The 21107-nt window shown below is 46.9% G+C and overlaps 13 non-coding genes across 13 annotated transcripts; all 13 read left to right on the top strand.

The window, feature by feature from the left end:
- The first annotated feature begins 1053 nt into the window (after positions 1 to 1053).
- On the top strand, positions 1054 to 1244 carry LOC142252813 (U2 spliceosomal RNA). The gene has a single exon (XR_012726179.1). It is a non-coding gene; the product is annotated as a U2 spliceosomal RNA (small nuclear RNA).
- Positions 1245 to 2632: 1388 nt separating this feature from the next.
- Positions 2633 to 2823, top strand: LOC142252811 (U2 spliceosomal RNA). The gene has a single exon (XR_012726178.1). It is a non-coding gene; the product is annotated as a U2 spliceosomal RNA (small nuclear RNA).
- A 1388-nt stretch (positions 2824 to 4211) lies between these two features.
- Positions 4212 to 4402, top strand: LOC142252810 (U2 spliceosomal RNA). Its single transcript, XR_012726177.1, has one exon. It is a non-coding gene; the product is annotated as a U2 spliceosomal RNA (small nuclear RNA).
- A 1388-nt stretch (positions 4403 to 5790) lies between these two features.
- Positions 5791 to 5981, top strand: LOC142252809 (U2 spliceosomal RNA). The gene has a single exon (XR_012726176.1). It is a non-coding gene; the product is annotated as a U2 spliceosomal RNA (small nuclear RNA).
- Positions 5982 to 7369: 1388 nt separating this feature from the next.
- LOC142252808 (U2 spliceosomal RNA) lies at positions 7370 to 7560 on the top strand. The gene has a single exon (XR_012726175.1). It is a non-coding gene; the product is annotated as a U2 spliceosomal RNA (small nuclear RNA).
- Positions 7561 to 8948: 1388 nt separating this feature from the next.
- Positions 8949 to 9139, top strand: LOC142252807 (U2 spliceosomal RNA). Its single transcript, XR_012726174.1, has one exon. It is a non-coding gene; the product is annotated as a U2 spliceosomal RNA (small nuclear RNA).
- A 1388-nt stretch (positions 9140 to 10527) lies between these two features.
- Positions 10528 to 10718, top strand: LOC142252825 (U2 spliceosomal RNA). The gene has a single exon (XR_012726191.1). It is a non-coding gene; the product is annotated as a U2 spliceosomal RNA (small nuclear RNA).
- Positions 10719 to 12106: 1388 nt separating this feature from the next.
- LOC142252920 (U2 spliceosomal RNA) lies at positions 12107 to 12297 on the top strand. The gene has a single exon (XR_012726281.1). It is a non-coding gene; the product is annotated as a U2 spliceosomal RNA (small nuclear RNA).
- Positions 12298 to 14487: 2190 nt separating this feature from the next.
- LOC142253164 (U2 spliceosomal RNA) lies at positions 14488 to 14681 on the top strand. The gene has a single exon (XR_012726481.1). It is a non-coding gene; the product is annotated as a U2 spliceosomal RNA (small nuclear RNA).
- Positions 14682 to 16068: 1387 nt separating this feature from the next.
- LOC142252805 (U2 spliceosomal RNA) lies at positions 16069 to 16259 on the top strand. Its single transcript, XR_012726172.1, has one exon. It is a non-coding gene; the product is annotated as a U2 spliceosomal RNA (small nuclear RNA).
- Positions 16260 to 17647: 1388 nt separating this feature from the next.
- LOC142252804 (U2 spliceosomal RNA) lies at positions 17648 to 17838 on the top strand. The gene has a single exon (XR_012726171.1). It is a non-coding gene; the product is annotated as a U2 spliceosomal RNA (small nuclear RNA).
- Positions 17839 to 19226: 1388 nt separating this feature from the next.
- LOC142252803 (U2 spliceosomal RNA) lies at positions 19227 to 19417 on the top strand. The gene has a single exon (XR_012726170.1). It is a non-coding gene; the product is annotated as a U2 spliceosomal RNA (small nuclear RNA).
- A 1388-nt stretch (positions 19418 to 20805) lies between these two features.
- Positions 20806 to 20996, top strand: LOC142252802 (U2 spliceosomal RNA). The gene has a single exon (XR_012726169.1). It is a non-coding gene; the product is annotated as a U2 spliceosomal RNA (small nuclear RNA).
- The last annotated feature ends 111 nt before the right edge of the window (positions 20997 to 21107 follow it).

The following is a 21107-nucleotide window of genomic DNA, read 5'->3' as shown; positions in this document are numbered from 1 at the left end:
TTGGCATCTGGTGCGATCTCTCCGCTTCCACTCCAAAGAAAGTTACCTGTTTATTCCTATCATGCATTGGTTTTTGGGGTTTTCTTTGAGTAATGATGATCTCTTTAGTAGTCTGTTGGCGCCCTCTCCTGGAGGAATAGTTTGCTTGCTCTTGGACATTCTAAAAGAGAGGTCATGATAGACATTGAGCTTCTGAGCTCAATTGGGGACAGTCATGGGTGATGAATGTTTGCAACCTGCTGCAAAGCCTCATACCGCAATATAAGGAACGTCAAATACTAAGAAAGGGCGGCCTATGAAAGAATTACTACTTTCAATAAGTACACTTAAACGGCTAATTGGGAATAGAAAAACTGTAAAAAGCCCTCTGAGAAAGCCCCCCTCTAACCTTTGATAGTAAGTTTTTCTGTAGTCTGCCTGTTGATGTATTTTCCGTTTGAACTGTGCACAACATGAAGAGACGGAACACTGGCGGCTTGTCACAATGCCCCCGCTGACATCACAATAGCGCTGCTGCCTGGAAAACAAGCTGCGCAGCAGAAGTTGTTCTTTGGGTGGGAGGGTGGGCTAGTGTAAGGAGGGGGCAAGCTCTTTTTTTCCCGGGTGGTAGGGGGATGACAGGAGAAGGGATGCGGGTGGTGAGAAGGGTACAGAGGGCAGGGTTTGGGGGCTGGGAAGGAAAGGGAAAAGATTAGGGTTTGGGGATGATGAAAGGGCTTTCTACGGGTAAGGATGGCAAAGGGTGGCAGTGACGGAAAGTCAGGCAACCTGTCCTGTCCGTCTTTTTGTATCGTGAATTGGAAAGACTGCAAGGGGGAGGGGAGTTGCTTGCGCCCTAAAGGAGGAGTTATTCAGATTCATTGCAGTGGGGGGCGGCGGCTGCAAAACGCACCATTCTTCTTGTTTTTGCTCTGCAAAGCAGCCTTTTCAAGGGTTGGCTTGGGTGACAAAATGTCTTCTGTAGGCGTGGGTTTGTCTCCCTCTCGCTCTCTCTCCCTAAGATGTGTCCGGCATAGGCCAGGGTGCCACTCGAGGCCCAAACCAATTCTGGTTATCGCTTCTCGGCCTTTTGGCTAAGATCAAGTGTAGTATCTGTTCTTATCAGTTTAATATCTGATACGTCCCCTATCTGGGGACCATATATTAAATGGATTTTTAGAACAGGGAGATGGAAAAAGAGCTTGCTCTGTCCACTCCACGCATTGACCTGGTATTGCAGTACCTCCAGGACCGGTGCACCCCTTCTTAACCCAGTTTCCAAAAGCAGAACTCAATTCACCTGATTCATATTAGCCCGGTTTAATGAATTGGAAGAAAGCATACGTCTTCATATGCACCTCAATTTGGCCCATTCACTTTTCACACTTCCTCCTTTTGTTTTTTATCTTTCACACTTTTGACTTTCTTTATTCATCCAAATAGCAAACTCATCACCACTCAACCTGACCAACTCGGCTATGTCCCGTGCTGCAGTTCTCTGTCTTATCTAGATCATTTGCAATTGAATGGAATAGATCCCTTTTGGACAAAGTGGATTCACCTGCTGCTGCAGTGACCACAGGTGTGATAAGATCTAGAATTGGCATCTGGTGCGATCTCTCCGCTTCCACTCCAAAGAAAGTTACCTGTTTATTCCTATCATGCATTGGTTTTTGGGGTTTTCTTTGAGTAATGATGATCTCTTTAGTAGTCTGTTGGCGCCCTCTCCTGGAGGAATAGTTTGCTTGCTCTTGGACATTCTAAAAGAGAGGTCATGATAGACATTGAGCTTCTGAGCTCAATTGGGGACAGTCATGGGTGATGAATGTTTGCAACCTGCTGCAAAGCCTCATACCGCAATATAAGGAACGTCAAATACTAAGAAAGGGCGGCCTATGAAAGAATTACTACTTTCAATAAGTACACTTAAACGGCTAATTGGGAATAGAAAAACTGTAAAAAGCCCTCTGAGAAAGCCCCCCTCTAACCTTTGATAGTAAGTTTTTCTGTAGTCTGCCTGTTGATGTATTTTCCGTTTGAACTGTGCACAACATGAAGAGACGGAACACTGGCGGCTTGTCACAATGCCCCCGCTGACATCACAATAGCGCTGCTGCCTAGAAAACAAGCTGCGCAGCAGAAGTTGTTCTTTGGGTGGGAGGGTGGGCTAGTGTAAGGAGGGGGCAAGCTCTTTTTTTCCCGGGTGGTAGGGGGATGACAGGAGAAGGGATGCGGGTGGTGAGAAGGGTACAGAGGGCAGGGTTTGGGGGCTGGGAAGGAAAGGGAAAAGATTAGGGTTTGGGGATGATGAAAGGGCTTTCTACGGGTAAGGATGGCAAAGGGTGGCAGTGACGGAAAGTCAGGCAACCTGTCCTGTCCGTCTTTTTGTATCGTGAATTGGAAAGACTGCAAGGGGGAGGGGAGTTGCTTGCGCCCTAAAGGAGGAGTTATTCAGATTCATTGCAGTGGGGGGCGGCGGCTGCAAAACGCACCATTCTTCTTGTTTTTGCTCTGCAAAGCAGCCTTTTCAAGGGTTGGCTTGGGTGACAAAATGTCTTCTGTAGGCGTGGGTTTGTCTCCCTCTCGCTCTCTCTCCCTAAGATGTGTCCGGCATAGGCCAGGGTGCCACTCGAGGCCCAAACCAATTCTGGTTATCGCTTCTCGGCCTTTTGGCTAAGATCAAGTGTAGTATCTGTTCTTATCAGTTTAATATCTGATACGTCCCCTATCTGGGGACCATATATTAAATGGATTTTTAGAACAGGGAGATGGAAAAAGAGCTTGCTCTGTCCACTCCACGCATTGACCTGGTATTGCAGTACCTCCAGGACCGGTGCACCCCTTCTTAACCCAGTTTCCAAAAGCAGAACTCAATTCACCTGATTCATATTAGCCCGGTTTAATGAATTGGAAGAAAGCATACGTCTTCATATGCACCTCAATTTGGCCCATTCACTTTTCACACTTCCTCCTTTTGTTTTTTATCTTTCACACTTTTGACTTTCTTTATTCATCCAAATAGCAAACTCATCACCACTCAACCTGACCAACTCGGCTATGTCCCGTGCTGCAGTTCTCTGTCTTATCTAGATCATTTGCAATTGAATGGAATAGATCCCTTTTGGACAAAGTGGATTCACCTGCTGCTGCAGTGACCACAGGTGTGATAAGATCTAGAATTGGCATCTGGTGCGATCTCTCCGCTTCCACTCCAAAGAAAGTTACCTGTTTATTCCTATCATGCATTGGTTTTTGGGGTTTTCTTTGAGTAATGATGATCTCTTTAGTAGTCTGTTGGCGCCCTCTCCTGGAGGAATAGTTTGCTTGCTCTTGGACATTCTAAAAGAGAGGTCATGATAGACATTGAGCTTCTGAGCTCAATTGGGGACAGTCATGGGTGATGAATGTTTGCAACCTGCTGCAAAGCCTCATACCGCAATATAAGGAACGTCAAATACTAAGAAAGGGCGGCCTATGAAAGAATTACTACTTTCAATAAGTACACTTAAACGGCTAATTGGGAATAGAAAAACTGTAAAAAGCCCTCTGAGAAAGCCCCCCTCTAACCTTTGATAGTAAGTTTTTCTGTAGTCTGCCTGTTGATGTATTTTCCGTTTGAACTGTGCACAACATGAAGAGACGGAACACTGGCGGCTTGTCACAATGCCCCCGCTGACATCACAATAGCGCTGCTGCCTAGAAAACAAGCTGCGCAGCAGAAGTTGTTCTTTGGGTGGGAGGGTGGGCTAGTGTAAGGAGGGGGCAAGCTCTTTTTTTCCCGGGTGGTAGGGGGATGACAGGAGAAGGGATGCGGGTGGTGAGAAGGGTACAGAGGGCAGGGTTTGGGGGCTGGGAAGGAAAGGGAAAAGATTAGGGTTTGGGGATGATGAAAGGGCTTTCTACGGGTAAGGATGGCAAAGGGTGGCAGTGACGGAAAGTCAGGCAACCTGTCCTGTCCGTCTTTTTGTATCGTGAATTGGAAAGACTGCAAGGGGGAGGGGAGTTGCTTGCGCCCTAAAGGAGGAGTTATTCAGATTCATTGCAGTGGGGGGCGGCGGCTGCAAAACGCACCATTCTTCTTGTTTTTGCTCTGCAAAGCAGCCTTTTCAAGGGTTGGCTTGGGTGACAAAATGTCTTCTGTAGGCGTGGGTTTGTCTCCCTCTCGCTCTCTCTCCCTAAGATGTGTCCGGCATAGGCCAGGGTGCCACTCGAGGCCCAAACCAATTCTGGTTATCGCTTCTCGGCCTTTTGGCTAAGATCAAGTGTAGTATCTGTTCTTATCAGTTTAATATCTGATACGTCCCCTATCTGGGGACCATATATTAAATGGATTTTTAGAACAGGGAGATGGAAAAAGAGCTTGCTCTGTCCACTCCACGCATTGACCTGGTATTGCAGTACCTCCAGGACCGGTGCACCCCTTCTTAACCCAGTTTCCAAAAGCAGAACTCAATTCACCTGATTCATATTAGCCCGGTTTAATGAATTGGAAGAAAGCATACGTCTTCATATGCACCTCAATTTGGCCCATTCACTTTTCACACTTCCTCCTTTTGTTTTTTATCTTTCACACTTTTGACTTTCTTTATTCATCCAAATAGCAAACTCATCACCACTCAACCTGACCAACTCGGCTATGTCCCGTGCTGCAGTTCTCTGTCTTATCTAGATCATTTGCAATTGAATGGAATAGATCCCTTTTGGACAAAGTGGATTCACCTGCTGCTGCAGTGACCACAGGTGTGATAAGATCTAGAATTGGCATCTGGTGCGATCTCTCCGCTTCCACTCCAAAGAAAGTTACCTGTTTATTCCTATCATGCATTGGTTTTTGGGGTTTTCTTTGAGTAATGATGATCTCTTTAGTAGTCTGTTGGCGCCCTCTCCTGGAGGAATAGTTTGCTTGCTCTTGGACATTCTAAAAGAGAGGTCATGATAGACATTGAGCTTCTGAGCTCAATTGGGGACAGTCATGGGTGATGAATGTTTGCAACCTGCTGCAAAGCCTCATACCGCAATATAAGGAACGTCAAATACTAAGAAAGGGCGGCCTATGAAAGAATTACTACTTTCAATAAGTACACTTAAACGGCTAATTGGGAATAGAAAAACTGTAAAAAGCCCTCTGAGAAAGCCCCCCTCTAACCTTTGATAGTAAGTTTTTCTGTAGTCTGCCTGTTGATGTATTTTCCGTTTGAACTGTGCACAACATGAAGAGACGGAACACTGGCGGCTTGTCACAATGCCCCCGCTGACATCACAATAGCGCTGCTGCCTAGAAAACAAGCTGCGCAGCAGAAGTTGTTCTTTGGGTGGGAGGGTGGGCTAGTGTAAGGAGGGGGCAAGCTCTTTTTTTCCCGGGTGGTAGGGGGATGACAGGAGAAGGGATGCGGGTGGTGAGAAGGGTACAGAGGGCAGGGTTTGGGGGCTGGGAAGGAAAGGGAAAAGATTAGGGTTTGGGGATGATGAAAGGGCTTTCTACGGGTAAGGATGGCAAAGGGTGGCAGTGACGGAAAGTCAGGCAACCTGTCCTGTCCGTCTTTTTGTATCGTGAATTGGAAAGACTGCAAGGGGGAGGGGAGTTGCTTGCGCCCTAAAGGAGGAGTTATTCAGATTCATTGCAGTGGGGGGCGGCGGCTGCAAAACGCACCATTCTTCTTGTTTTTGCTCTGCAAAGCAGCCTTTTCAAGGGTTGGCTTGGGTGACAAAATGTCTTCTGTAGGCGTGGGTTTGTCTCCCTCTCGCTCTCTCTCCCTAAGATGTGTCCGGCATAGGCCAGGGTGCCACTCGAGGCCCAAACCAATTCTGGTTATCGCTTCTCGGCCTTTTGGCTAAGATCAAGTGTAGTATCTGTTCTTATCAGTTTAATATCTGATACGTCCCCTATCTGGGGACCATATATTAAATGGATTTTTAGAACAGGGAGATGGAAAAAGAGCTTGCTCTGTCCACTCCACGCATTGACCTGGTATTGCAGTACCTCCAGGACCGGTGCACCCCTTCTTAACCCAGTTTCCAAAAGCAGAACTCAATTCACCTGATTCATATTAGCCCGGTTTAATGAATTGGAAGAAAGCATACGTCTTCATATGCACCTCAATTTGGCCCATTCACTTTTCACACTTCCTCCTTTTGTTTTTTATCTTTCACACTTTTGACTTTCTTTATTCATCCAAATAGCAAACTCATCACCACTCAACCTGACCAACTCGGCTATGTCCCGTGCTGCAGTTCTCTGTCTTATCTAGATCATTTGCAATTGAATGGAATAGATCCCTTTTGGACAAAGTGGATTCACCTGCTGCTGCAGTGACCACAGGTGTGATAAGATCTAGAATTGGCATCTGGTGCGATCTCTCCGCTTCCACTCCAAAGAAAGTTACCTGTTTATTCCTATCATGCATTGGTTTTTGGGGTTTTCTTTGAGTAATGATGATCTCTTTAGTAGTCTGTTGGCGCCCTCTCCTGGAGGAATAGTTTGCTTGCTCTTGGACATTCTAAAAGAGAGGTCATGATAGACATTGAGCTTCTGAGCTCAATTGGGGACAGTCATGGGTGATGAATGTTTGCAACCTGCTGCAAAGCCTCATACCGCAATATAAGGAACGTCAAATACTAAGAAAGGGCGGCCTATGAAAGAATTACTACTTTCAATAAGTACACTTAAACGGCTAATTGGGAATAGAAAAACTGTAAAAAGCCCTCTGAGAAAGCCCCCCTCTAACCTTTGATAGTAAGTTTTTCTGTAGTCTGCCTGTTGATGTATTTTCCGTTTGAACTGTGCACAACATGAAGAGACGGAACACTGGCGGCTTGTCACAATGCCCCCGCTGACATCACAATAGCGCTGCTGCCTAGAAAACAAGCTGCGCAGCAGAAGTTGTTCTTTGGGTGGGAGGGTGGGCTAGTGTAAGGAGGGGGCAAGCTCTTTTTTTCCCGGGTGGTAGGGGGATGACAGGAGAAGGGATGCGGGTGGTGAGAAGGGTACAGAGGGCAGGGTTTGGGGGCTGGGAAGGAAAGGGAAAAGATTAGGGTTTGGGGATGATGAAAGGGCTTTCTACGGGTAAGGATGGCAAAGGGTGGCAGTGACGGAAAGTCAGGCAACCTGTCCTGTCCGTCTTTTTGTATCGTGAATTGGAAAGACTGCAAGGGGGAGGGGAGTTGCTTGCGCCCTAAAGGAGGAGTTATTCAGATTCATTGCAGTGGGGGGCGGCGGCTGCAAAACGCACCATTCTTCTTGTTTTTGCTCTGCAAAGCAGCCTTTTCAAGGGTTGGCTTGGGTGACAAAATGTCTTCTGTAGGCGTGGGTTTGTCTCCCTCTCGCTCTCTCTCCCTAAGATGTGTCCGGCATAGGCCAGGGTGCCACTCGAGGCCCAAACCAATTCTGGTTATCGCTTCTCGGCCTTTTGGCTAAGATCAAGTGTAGTATCTGTTCTTATCAGTTTAATATCTGATACGTCCCCTATCTGGGGACCATATATTAAATGGATTTTTAGAACAGGGAGATGGAAAAAGAGCTTGCTCTGTCCACTCCACGCATTGACCTGGTATTGCAGTACCTCCAGGACCGGTGCACCCCTTCTTAACCCAGTTTCCAAAAGCAGAACTCAATTCACCTGATTCATATTAGCCCGGTTTAATGAATTGGAAGAAAGCATACGTCTTCATATGCACCTCAATTTGGCCCATTCACTTTTCACACTTCCTCCTTTTGTTTTTTATCTTTCACACTTTTGACTTTCTTTATTCATCCAAATAGCAAACTCATCACCACTCAACCTGACCAACTCGGCTATGTCCCGTGCTGCAGTTCTCTGTCTTATCTAGATCATTTGCAATTGAATGGAATAGATCCCTTTTGGACAAAGTGGATTCACCTGCTGCTGCAGTGACCACAGGTGTGATAAGATCTAGAATTGGCATCTGGTGCGATCTCTCCGCTTCCACTCCAAAGAAAGTTACCTGTTTATTCCTATCATGCATTGGTTTTTGGGGTTTTCTTTGAGTAATGATGATCTCTTTAGTAGTCTGTTGGCGCCCTCTCCTGGAGGAATAGTTTGCTTGCTCTTGGACATTCTAAAAGAGAGGTCATGATAGACATTGAGCTTCTGAGCTCAATTGGGGACAGTCATGGGTGATGAATGTTTGCAACCTGCTGCAAAGCCTCATACCGCAATATAAGGAACGTCAAATACTAAGAAAGGGCGGCCTATGAAAGAATTACTACTTTCAATAAGTACACTTAAACGGCTAATTGGGAATAGAAAAACTGTAAAAAGCCCTCTGAGAAAGCCCCCCTCTAACCTTTGATAGTAAGTTTTTCTGTAGTCTGCCTGTTGATGTATTTTCCGTTTGAACTGTGCACAACATGAAGAGACGGAACACTGGCGGCTTGTCACAATGCCCCCGCTGACATCACAATAGCGCTGCTGCCTAGAAAACAAGCTGCGCAGCAGAAGTTGTTCTTTGGGTGGGAGGGTGGGCTAGTGTAAGGAGGGGGCAAGCTCTTTTTTTCCCGGGTGGTAGGGGGATGACAGGAGAAGGGATGCGGGTGGTGAGAAGGGTACAGAGGGCAGGGTTTGGGGGCTGGGAAGGAAAGGGAAAAGATTAGGGTTTGGGGATGATGAAAGGGCTTTCTACGGGTAAGGATGGCAAAGGGTGGCAGTGACGGAAAGTCAGGCAACCTGTCCTGTCCGTCTTTTTGTATCGTGAATTGGAAAGACTGCAAGGGGGAGGGGAGTTGCTTGCGCCCTAAAGGAGGAGTTATTCAGATTCATTGCAGTGGGGGGCGGCGGCTGCAAAACGCACCATTCTTCTTGTTTTTGCTCTGCAAAGCAGCCTTTTCAAGGGTTGGCTTGGGTGACAAAATGTCTTCTGTAGGCGTGGGTTTGTCTCCCTCTCGCTCTCTCTCCCTAAGATGTGTCCGGCATAGGCCAGGGTGCCACTCGAGGCCCAAACCAATTCTGGTTATCGCTTCTCGGCCTTTTGGCTAAGATCAAGTGTAGTATCTGTTCTTATCAGTTTAATATCTGATACGTCCCCTATCTGGGGACCATATATTAAATGGATTTTTAGAACAGGGAGATGGAAAAAGAGCTTGCTCTGTCCACTCCACGCATTGACCTGGTATTGCAGTACCTCCAGGACCGGTGCACCCCTTCTTAACCCAGTTTCCAAAAGCAGAACTCAATTCACCTGATTCATATTAGCCCGGTTTAATGAATTGGAAGAAAGCATACGTCTTCATATGCACCTCAATTTGGCCCATTCACTTTTCACACTTCCTCCTTTTGTTTTTTATCTTTCACACTTTTGACTTTCTTTATTCATCCAAATAGCAAACTCATCACCACTCAACCTGACCAACTCGGCTATGTCCCGTGCTGCAGTTCTCTGTCTTATCTAGATCATTTGCAATTGAATGGAATAGATCCCTTTTGGACAAAGTGGATTCACCTGCTGCTGCAGTGACCACAGGTGTGATAAGATCTAGAATTGGCATCTGGTGCGATCTCTCCGCTTCCACTCCAAAGAAAGTTACCTGTTTATTCCTATCATGCATTGGTTTTTGGGGTTTTCTTTGAGTAATGATGATCTCTTTAGTAGTCTGTTGGCGCCCTCTCCTGGAGGAATAGTTTGCTTGCTCTTGGACATTCTAAAAGAGAGGTCATGATAGACATTGAGCTTCTGAGCTCAATTGGGGACAGTCATGGGTGATGAATGTTTGCAACCTGCTGCAAAGCCTCATACCGCAATATAAGGAACGTCAAATACTAAGAAAGGGCGGCCTATGAAAGAATTACTACTTTCAATAAGTACACTTAAACGGCTAATTGGGAATAGAAAAACTGTAAAAAGCCCTCTGAGAAAGCCCCCCTCTAACCTTTGATAGTAAGTTTTTCTGTAGTCTGCCTGTTGATGTATTTTCCGTTTGAACTGTGCACAACATGAAGAGACGGAACACTGGCGGCTTGTCACAATGCCCCCGCTGACATCACAATAGCGCTGCTGCCTAGAAAACAAGCTGCGCAGCAGAAGTTGTTCTTTGGGTGGGAGGGTGGGCTAGTGTAAGGAGGGGGCAAGCTCTTTTTTTCCCGGGTGGTAGGGGGATGACAGGAGAAGGGATGCGGGTGGTGAGAAGGGTACAGAGGGCAGGGTTTGGGGGCTGGGAAGGAAAGGGAAAAGATTAGGGTTTGGGGATGATGAAAGGGCTTTCTACGGGTAAGGATGGCAAAGGGTGGCAGTGACGGAAAGTCAGGCAACCTGTCCTGTCCGTCTTTTTGTATCGTGAATTGGAAAGACTGCAAGGGGGAGGGGAGTTGCTTGCGCCCTAAAGGAGGAGTTATTCAGATTCATTGCAGTGGGGGGCGGCGGCTGCAAAACGCACCATTCTTCTTGTTTTTGCTCTGCAAAGCAGCCTTTTCAAGGGTTGGCTTGGGTGACAAAATGTCTTCTGTAGGCGTGGGTTTGTCTCCCTCTCGCTCTCTCTCCCTAAGATGTGTCCGGCATAGGCCAGGGTGCCACTCGAGGCCCAAACCAATTCTGGTTATCGCTTCTCGGCCTTTTGGCTAAGATCAAGTGTAGTATCTGTTCTTATCAGTTTAATATCTGATACGTCCCCTATCTGGGGACCATATATTAAATGGATTTTTAGAACAGGGAGATGGAAAAAGAGCTTGCTCTGTCCACTCCATGCATTGACCTGGTATTGCAGTACCTCCAGGACCGGTGCACCCCTTCTTAACCCAGTTTCCAAAAGCAGAACTCAATTCACCTGATTCATATTAGCCCGGTTTAATGAATTGGAAGAAAGCATACGTCTTCATATGCACCTCAATTTGGCCCATTCACTTTTCACACTTCCTCCTTTTGTTTTTTATCTTTCACACTTTTGACTTTCTTTATTCATCCAAATAGCAAACTCATCACCACTCAACCTGACCAACTCGGCTATGTCCCGTGCTGCAGTTCTCTGTCTTATCTAGATCATTTGCAATTGAATGGAATAGATCCCTTTTGGACAAAGTGGATTCACCTGCTGCTGCAGTGACCACAGGTGTGATAAGATCTAGAATTGGCATCTGGTGCGATCTCTCCGCTTCCACTCCAAAGAAAGTTACCTGTTTATTCCTATCATGCATTGGTTTTTGGGGTTTTCTTTGAGTAATGATGATCTCTTTAGTAGTCTGTTGGCGCCCTCTCCTGGAGGAATAGTTTGCTTGCTCTTGGACATTCTAAAAGAGAGGTCATGATAGACATTGAGCTTCTGAGCTCAATTGGGGACAGTCATGGGTGATGAATATTTGCAACCTGCTGCAAAGCCTCATACCGCAATATAAGGAACGTCAAATACTAAGAAAGGGCGGCCTATGAAAGAATTACTACTTTCAATAAGTACACTTAAACGGCTAATTGGGAATAGAAAAACTGTAAAAAGCCCTCTGAGAAAGCCCCCCTCTAACCTTTGATAGTAAGTTTTTCTGTAGTCTGCCTGTTGATGTATTTTCCGTTTGAACTGTGCACAACATGAAGAGACGGAACACTGGCGGCTTGTCACAATGCCCCCGCTGACATCACAATAGCGCTGCTGCCTAGAAAACAAGCTGCGCAGCAGAAGTTGTTCTTTGGGTGGGAGGGTGGGCTAGTGTAAGGAGGGGGCAAGCTCTTTTTTTCCCGGGTGGTAGGGGGATGACAGGAGAAGGGATGCGGGTGGTGAGAAGGGTACAGAGGGCAGGGTTTGGGGGCTGGGAAGGAAAGGGAAAAGATTAGGGTTTGGGGATGATGAAAGGGCTTTCTACGGGTAAGGATGGCAAAGGGTGGCAGTGACGGAAAGTCAGGCAACCTGTCCTGTCCGTCTTTTTGTATCGTGAATTGGAAAGACTGCAAGGGGGAGGGGAGTTGCTTGCGCCCTAAAGGAGGAGTTATTCAGATTCATTGCAGTGGGGGGCGGCGGCTGCAAAACGCACCATTCTTCTTGTTTTTGCTCTGCAAAGCAGCCTTTTCAAGGGTTGGCTTGGGTGACAAAATGTCTTCTGTAGGCGTGGGTTTGTCTCCCTCTCGCTCTCTCTCCCTAAGATGTGTCCGGCATAGGCCAGGGTGCCACTCGAGGCCCAAACCAATTCTGGTTATCGCTTCTCGGCCTTTTGGCTAAGATCAAGTGTAGTATCTGTTCTTATCAGTTTAATATCTGATACGACCCCTATCTGGGGACCATATATTAAATGGATTTTTAGAACAGGGAGATGGAAAAAGAGCTTGCTCTGTCCACTCCACGCATTGACCTGGTATTGCAGTACCTCCAGGACCGGTGCACCCCTTCTTAACCCAGTTTCCAAAAGCAGAACTCAATTCACCTGATTCATATTAGCCCGGTTTAATGAATTGGAAGAAAGCATACGTCTTCATATGCACCTCAATTTGGCCCATTCACTTTTCACACTTCCTCCTTTTGTTTTTTATCTTTCACACTTTTGACTTTCTTTATTCATCCAAATAGCAAACTCATCACCACTCAACCTGACCAACTCGGCTATGTCCCGTGCTGCAGTTCTCTGTCTTATCTAGATCATTTGCAATTGAATGGAATAGATCCCTTTTGGACAAAGTGGATTCACCTGCTGCTGCAGTGACCACAGGTGTGATAAGATCTAGAATTGGCATCTGGTGCGATCTCTCCGCTTCCACTCCAAAGAAAGTTACCTGTTTATTCCTATCATGCATTGGTTTTTGGGGTTTTCTTTGAGTAATGATGATCTCTTTAGTAGTCTGTTGGCGCCCTCTCCTGGAGGAATAGTTTGCTTGCTCTTGGACATTCTAAAAGAGAGGTCATGATAGACATTGAGCTTCTGAGCTCAATTGGGGACAGTCATGGGTGATGAATGTTTGCAACCTGCTGCAAAGCCTCATACCGCAATATAAGGAACGTCAAATACTAAGAAAGGGCGGCCTATGAAAGAATTACTACTTTCAATAAGTACACTTAAACGGCTAATTGGGAATAGAAAAACTGTAAAAAGCCCTCTGAGAAAGCCCCCCTCTAACCTTTGATAGTAAGTTTTTCTGTAGTCTGCCTGTTGATGTATTTTCCGTTTGAACTGTGCACAACATGAAGAGACGGAACACTGGCGGCTTGTCACAATGCCCCCGCTGACATCACAATAGCGCTGCTGCCTAGAAAACAAGCTGCGCAGCAGAAGTTGTTCTTTGGGTGGGAGGGTGGGCTAGTGTAAGGAGGGGGCAAGCTCTTTTTTTCCCGGGTGGTAGGGGGATGACAGGAGAAGGGATGCGGGTGGTGAGAAGGGTACAGAGGGCAGGGTTTGGGGGCTGGGAAGGAAAGGGAAAAGATTAGGGTTTGGGGATGATGAAAGGGCTTTCTACGGGTAAGGATGGCAAAGGGTGGCAGTGACGGAAAGTCAGGCAACCTGTCCTGTCCGTCTTTTTGTATCGTGAATTGGAAAGACTGCAAGGGGGAGGGGAGTTGCTTGCGCCCTAAAGGAGGAGTTATTCAGATTCATTGCAGTGGGGGGCGGCGGCTGCAAAACGCACCATTCTTCTTGTTTTTGCTCTGCAAAGCAGCCTTTTCAAGGGTTGGCTTGGGTGACAAAATGTCTTCTGTAGGCGTGGGTTTGTCTCCCTCTCGCTCTCTCTCCCTAAGATGTGTCCGGCATAGGCCAGGGTGCCACTCGAGGCCCAAACCAATTCTGGTTATCGCTTCTCGGCCTTTTGGCTAAGATCAAGTGTAGTGTTGTTCGAAGAGGTGGTTTAAGCTCCAGGCCACCTTAGTACAATGATACAATGCACACTGGAAGGTTGCGCTTGCTAGTACTCTGGGTGGATAGTATATTCATCTAGAGGAAAACATGGCCCTACCAGGATTGAGGCTATTAGACTGAGTAAGGGTGGGGGGCTATGGTACAACGTGCCCCAGGACTGACGACCCTGGAGTGAGTCTGAGCTTGCTGGCTTGGGACCCCGGCAAGCCTTGGGCTCTGTAGCACACCGTACCTTGCCTTTTCATACTTTTTGAGCATATTACCCTATCCCGGCCTTCTGGCTAGGAAGGGAAATTTTTATAATCCCGGTCGGAGGTCTGGTCAGCTTTGGGCTGAGAAACTAACACCCGGTTGGAGGTCTGGGTCAGCTCCGGCTGAGAAACCAACACCCGGTTGGAGGTCTGGGTCAGCTTCGGCTGAGAAACCAACACCCGGTTGGAGGTCCGGTTAGCCTTGGGCTGAGAAACCAACACCGGTTGACGGTCCGGGCAGTTTCGGCTGCGAAACCAACAACTAGTAGCTCTCTACTCCACTTGGGTAAGATGCCTGGGTGGACGCTGGGAGCAACGACAAGGCTCAACCAGGCTTCGGCTTGGGGGAGCACCGAAGATCCCTGACCCTTGCTGTGGCCTTCTGGCTCGGAGGGACGGGGTTGATTTTTGGGGACCCTCTCCTCACGGTGGGGTCCACACGAATCCTAGCCTTTGCACTGTTTTTGGTGTGACTTCGGTCATGCATTTTTTGTGGTGCTTTGGAAAGCTTCATTAAATCAAAAAATCTGTTCTTATCAGTTTAATATCTGATACGTCCCCTATCTGGGGACCATATATTAAATGGATTTTTAGAACAGGGAGATGGAAAAAGAGCTTGCTCTGTCCACTCCACGCATTGACCTGGTATTGCAGTACCTCCAGGACCGGTGCACCCCTTCTTAACCCAGTTTCCAAAAGCAGAACTCAATTCACCTGATTCATATTAGCCCGGTTTAATGAATTGGAAGAAAGCATACGTCTTCATATGCACCTCAATTTGGCCCATTCACTTTTCACACTTCCTCCTTTTGTTTTTTATCTTTCACACTTTTGACTTTCTTTATTCATCCAAATAGCAAACTCATCACCACTCAACCTGACCAACTCGGCTATGTCCCGTGCTGCAGTTCTCTGTCTTATCTAGATCATTTGCAATTGAATGGAATAGATCCCTTTTGGACAAAGTGGATTCACCTGCTGCTGCAGTGACCACAGGTGTGATAAGATCTAGAATTGGCATCTGGTGCGATCTCTCCGCTTCCACTCCAAAGAAAGTTACCTGTTTATTCCTATCATGCATTGGTTTTTGGGGTTTTCTTTGAGTAATGATGATCTCTTTAGTAGTCTGTTGGCGCCCTCTCCTGGAGGAATAGTTTGCTTGCTCTTGGACATTCTAAAAGAGAGGTCATGATAGACATTGAGCTTCTGAGCTCAATTGGGGACAGTCATGGGTGATGAATGTTTGCAACCTGCTGCAAAGCCTCATACCGCAATATAAGGAACGTCAAATACTAAGAAAGGGCGGCCTATGAAAGAATTACTACTTTCAATAAGTACACTTAAACGGCTAATTGGGAATAGAAAAACTGTAAAAAGCCCTCTGAGAAAGCCCCCCTCTAACCTTTGATAGTAAGTTTTTCTGTAGTCTGCCTGTTGATGTATTTTCCGTTTGAACTGTGCACAACATGAAGAGACGGAACACTGGCGGCTTGTCACAATGCCCCCGCTGACATCACAATAGCGCTGCTGCCTAGAAAACAAGCTGCGCAGCAGAAGTTGTTCTTTGGGTGGGAGGGTGGGCTAGTGTAAGGAGGGGGCAAGCTCTTTTTTTCCCGGGTGGTAGGGGGATGACAGGAGAAGGGATGCGGGTGGTGAGAAGGGTACAGAGGGCAGGGTTTGGGGGCTGGGAAGGAAAGGGAAAAGATTAGGGTTTGGGGATGATGAAAGGGCTTTCTACGGGTAAGGATGGCAAAGGGTGGCAGTGACGGAAAGTCAGGCAACCTGTCCTGTCCGTCTTTTTGTATCGTGAATTGGAAAGACTGCAAGGGGGAGGGGAGTTGCTTGCGCCCTAAAGGAGGAGTTATTCAGATTCATTGCAGTGGGGGCGGCGGCTGCAAAACGCACCATTCTTCTTGTTTTTGCTCTGCAAAGCAGCCTTTTCAAGGGTTGGCTTGGGTGACAAAATGTCTTCTGTAGGCGTGGGTTTGTCTCCCTCTCGCTCTCTCTCCCTAAGATGTGTCCGGCATAGGCCAGGGTGCCACTCGAGGCCCAAACCAATTCTGGTTATCGCTTCTCGGCCTTTTGGCTAAGATCAAGTGTAGTATCTGTTCTTATCAGTTTAATATCTGATACGTCCCCTATCTGGGGACCATATATTAAATGGATTTTTAGAACAGGGAGATGGAAAAAGAGCTTGCTCTGTCCACTCCACGCATTGACCTGGTATTGCAGTACCTCCAGGACCGGTGCACCCCTTCTTAACCCAGTTTCCAAAAGCAGAACTCAATTCACCTGATTCATATTAGCCCGGTTTAATGAATTGGAAGAAAGCATACGTCTTCATATGCACCTCAATTTGGCCCATTCACTTTTCACACTTCCTCCTTTTGTTTTTTATCTTTCACACTTTTGACTTTCTTTATTCATCCAAATAGCAAACTCATCACCACTCAACCTGACCAACTCGGCTATGTCCCGTGCTGCAGTTCTCTGTCTTATCTAGATCATTTGCAATTGAATGGAATAGATCCCTTTTGGACAAAGTGGATTCACCTGCTGCTGCAGTGACCACAGGTGTGATAAGATCTAGAATTGGCATCTGGTGCGATCTCTCCGCTTCCACTCCAAAGAAAGTTACCTGTTTATTCCTATCATGCATTGGTTTTTGGGGTTTTCTTTGAGTAATGATGATCTCTTTAGTAGTCTGTTGGCGCCCTCTCCTGGAGGAATAGTTTGCTTGCTCTTGGACATTCTAAAAGAGAGGTCATGATAGACATTGAGCTTCTGAGCTCAATTGGGGACAGTCATGGGTGATGAATGTTTGCAACCTGCTGCAAAGCCTCATACCGCAATATAAGGAACGTCAAATACTAAGAAAGGGCGGCCTATGAAAGAATTACTACTTTCAATAAGTACACTTAAACGGCTAATTGGGAATAGAAAAACTGTAAAAAGCCCTCTGAGAAAGCCCCCCTCTAACCTTTGATAGTAAGTTTTTCTGTAGTCTGCCTGTTGATGTATTTTCCGTTTGAACTGTGCACAACATGAAGAGACGGAACACTGGCGGCTTGTCACAATGCCCCCGCTGACATCACAATAGCGCTGCTGCCTAGAAAACAAGCTGCGCAGCAGAAGTTGTTCTTTGGGTGGGAGGGTGGGCTAGTGTAAGGAGGGGGCAAGCTCTTTTTTTCCCGGGTGGTAGGGGGATGACAGGAGAAGGGATGCGGGTGGTGAGAAGGGTACAGAGGGCAGGGTTTGGGGGCTGGGAAGGAAAGGGAAAAGATTAGGGTTTGGGGATGATGAAAGGGCTTTCTACGGGTAAGGATGGCAAAGGGTGGCAGTGACGGAAAGTCAGGCAACCTGTCCTGTCCGTCTTTTTGTATCGTGAATTGGAAAGACTGCATGGGGGAGGGGAGTTGCTTGCGCCCTAAAGGAGGAGTTATTCAGATTCATTGCAGTGGGGGGCGGCGGCTGCAAAACGCACCATTCTTCTTGTTTTTGCTCTGCAAAGCAGCCTTTTCAAGGGTTGGCTTGGGTGACAAAATGTCTTCTGTAGGCGTGGGTTTGTCTCCCTCTCGCTCTCTCTCCCTAAGATGTGTCCGGCATAGGCCAGGGTGCCACTCGAGGCCCAAACCAATTCTGGTTATCGCTTCTCGGCCTTTTGGCTAAGATCAAGTGTAGTATCTGTTCTTATCAGTTTAATATCTGATACGTCCCCTATCTGGGGACCATATATTAAATGGATTTTTAGAACAGGGAGATGGAAAAAGAGCTTGCTCTGTCCACTCCACGCATTGACCTGGTATTGCAGTACCTCCAGGACCGGTGCACCCCTTCTTAACCCAGTTTCCAAAAGCAGAACTCAATTCACCTGATTCATATTAGCCCGGTTTAATGAATTGGAAGAAAGCATACGTCTTCATATGCACCTCAATTTGGCCCATTCACTTTTCACACTTCCTCCTTTTGTTTTTTATCTTTCACACTTTTGACTTTCTTTATTCATCCAAATAGCAAACTCATCACCACTCAACCTGACCAACTCGGCTATGTCCCGTGCTGCAGTTCTCTGTCTTATCTAGATCATTTGCAATTGAATGGAATAGATCCCTTTTGGACAAAGTGGATTCACCTGCTGCTGCAGTGACCACAGGTGTGATAAGATCTAGAATTGGCATCTGGTGCGATCTCTCCGCTTCCACTCCAAAGAAAGTTACCTGTTTATTCCTATCATGCATTGGTTTTTGGGGTTTTCTTTGAGTAATGATGATCTCTTTAGTAGTCTGTTGGCGCCCTCTCCTGGAGGAATAGTTTGCTTGCTCTTGGACATTCTAAAAGAGAGGTCATGATAGACATTGAGCTTCTGAGCTCAATTGGGGACAGTCATGGGTGATGAATGTTTGCAACCTGCTGCAAAGCCTCATACCGCAATATAAGGAACGTCAAATACTAAGAAAGGGCGGCCTATGAAAGAATTACTACTTTCAATAAGTACACTTAAACGGCTAATTGGGAATAGAAAAACTGTAAAAAGCCCTCTGAGAAAGCCCCCCTCTAACCTTTGATAGTAAGTTTTTCTGTAGTCTGCCTGTTGATGTATTTTCCGTTTGAACTGTGCACAACATGAAGAGACGGAACACTGGCGGCTTGTCACAATGCCCCCGCTGACATCACAATAGCGCTGCTGCCTAGAAAACAAGCTGCGCAGCAGAAGTTGTTCTTTGGGTGGGAGGGTGGGCTAGTGTAAGGAGGGGGCAAGCTCTTTTTTTCCCGGGTGGTAGGGGGATGACAGGAGAAGGGATGCGGGTGGTGAGAAGGGTACAGAGGGCAGGGTTTGGGGGCTGGGAAGGAAAGGGAAAAGATTAGGGTTTGGGGATGATGAAAGGGCTTTCTACGGGTAAGGATGGCAAAGGGTGGCAGTGACGGAAAGTCAGGCAACCTGTCCTGTCCGTCTTTTTGTATCGTGAATTGGAAAGACTGCAAGGGGGAGGGGAGTTGCTTGCGCCCTAAAGGAGGAGTTATTCAGATTCATTGCAGTGGGGGGCGGCGGCTGCAAAACGCACCATTCTTCTTGTTTTTGCTCTGCAAAGCAGCCTTTTCAAGGGTTGGCTTGGGTGACAAAATGTCTTCTGTAGGCGTGGGTTTGTCTCCCTCTCGCTCTCTCTCCCTAAGATGTGTCCGGCATAGGCCAGGGTGCCACTCGAGGCCCAAACCAATTCTGGTTATCGCTTCTCGGCCTTTTGGCTAAGATCAAGTGTAGTATCTGTTCTTATCAGTTTAATATCTGATACGTCCCCTATCTGGGGACCATATATTAAATGGATTTTTAGAACAGGGAGATGGAAAAAGAGCTTGCTCTGTCCACTCCACGCATTGACCTGGTATTGCAGTACCTCCAGGACCGGTGCACCCCTTCTTAACCCAGTTTCCAAAAGCAGAACTCAATTCACCTGATTCATATTAGCCCGGTTTAATGAATTGGAAGAAAGCATACGTCTTCATATGCACCTCAATTTGGCCCATTCACTTTTCACACTTCCTCCTTTTGTTTTTTATCTTTCACACTTTTGACTTTCTTTATTCATCCAAATAGCAAACTCATCACCACTCAACCTGACCAACTCGGCTATGTCCCGTGCTGCAGTTCTCTGTCTTATCTAGATCATTTGCAATTGAATGGAATAGATCCCTTTTGGACAAAGTGGATTCACCTGCTGCTGCAGTGACCACAGGTGTGATAAGATCTAGAATTGGCATCTGGTGCGATCTCTCCGCTTCCACTCCAAAGAAAGTTACCTGTTTATTCCTATCATGCATTGGTTTTTGGGGTTTTCTTTGAGTAATGATGATCTCTTTAGTAGTCTGTTGGCGCCCTCTCCTGGAGGAATAGTTTGCTTGCTCTTGGACATTCTAAAAGAGAGGTCATGATAGACATTGAGCTTCTGAGCTCAATTGGGGACAGTCATGGGTGATGAATGTTTGCAACCTGCTGCAAAGCCTCATACCGCAATATAAGGAACGTCAAATACTAAGAAAGGGCGGCCTATGAAAGAATTACTACTTTCAATAAGTACACTTAAACGGCTAATTGGGAATAGAAAAACTGTAAAAAGCCCTCTGAGAAAGCCCCCCTCTAACCTTTGATAGTAAGTTTTTCTGTAGTCTGCCTGTTGATGTATTTTCCGTTTGAACTGTGCACAACATGAAGAGACGGAACACTGGCGGCTTGTCACAATGCCCCCGCTGACATCACAATAGCGCTGCTGCCTAGAAAACAAGCTGCGCAGCAGAAGTTGTTCTTTGGGTGGGAGGGTGGGCTAGTGTAAGGAGGGGGCAAGCTCTTTTTTTCCCGGGTGGTAGGGGGATGACAGGAGAAGGGATGCGGGTGGTGAGAAGGGTACAGAGGGCAGGGTTTGGGGGCTGGGAAGGAAAGGGAAAAGATTAGGGTTTGGGGATGATGAAAGGGCTTTCTACGGGTAAGGATGGCAAAGGGTGGCAGTGACGGAAAGTCAGGCAACCTGTCCTGTCCGTCTTTTTGTATCGTGAATTGGAAAGACTGCAAGGGGGAGGGGAGTTGCTTGCGCCCTAAAGGAGGAGTTATTCAGATTCATTGCAGTGGGGGGCGGCGGCTGCAAAACGCACCATTCTTCTTGTTTTTGCTCTGCAAAGCAGCCTTTTCAAGGGTTGGCTTGGGTGACAAAATGTCTTCTGTAGGCGTGGGTTTGTCTCCCTCTCGCTCTCTCTCCCTAAGATGTGTCCGGCATAGGCCAGGGTGCCACTCGAGGCCCAAACCAATTCTGGTTATCGCTTCTCGGCCTTTTGGCTAAGATCAAGTGTAGTATCTGTTCTTATCAGTTTAATATCTGATACGTCCCCTATCTGGGGACCATATATTAAATGGATTTTTAGAACAGGGAGATGGAAAAAGAGCTTGCTCTGTCCACTCCACGCATTGACCTGGTATTGCAGTACCTCCAGGACCGGTGCACCCCTTCTTAACCCAGTTTCCAAAAGCAGAACTCAATTCACCTGATTCATATTAGCCCGGTTTAATGAATTGGAAGAAAGCATACGTCTTCATATGCACCTCAATTTGGCCCATTCA

This window comes from Anomaloglossus baeobatrachus, chromosome 9, assembly GCF_048569485.1.
Source record: "Anomaloglossus baeobatrachus isolate aAnoBae1 chromosome 9, aAnoBae1.hap1, whole genome shotgun sequence".
NCBI lineage: Eukaryota > Metazoa > Chordata > Amphibia > Anura > Aromobatidae > Anomaloglossus > Anomaloglossus baeobatrachus.
The sequence above is the reverse complement of the archived record's forward strand: the minus strand, read 5'-3'. Positions and strand labels throughout refer to the sequence as shown.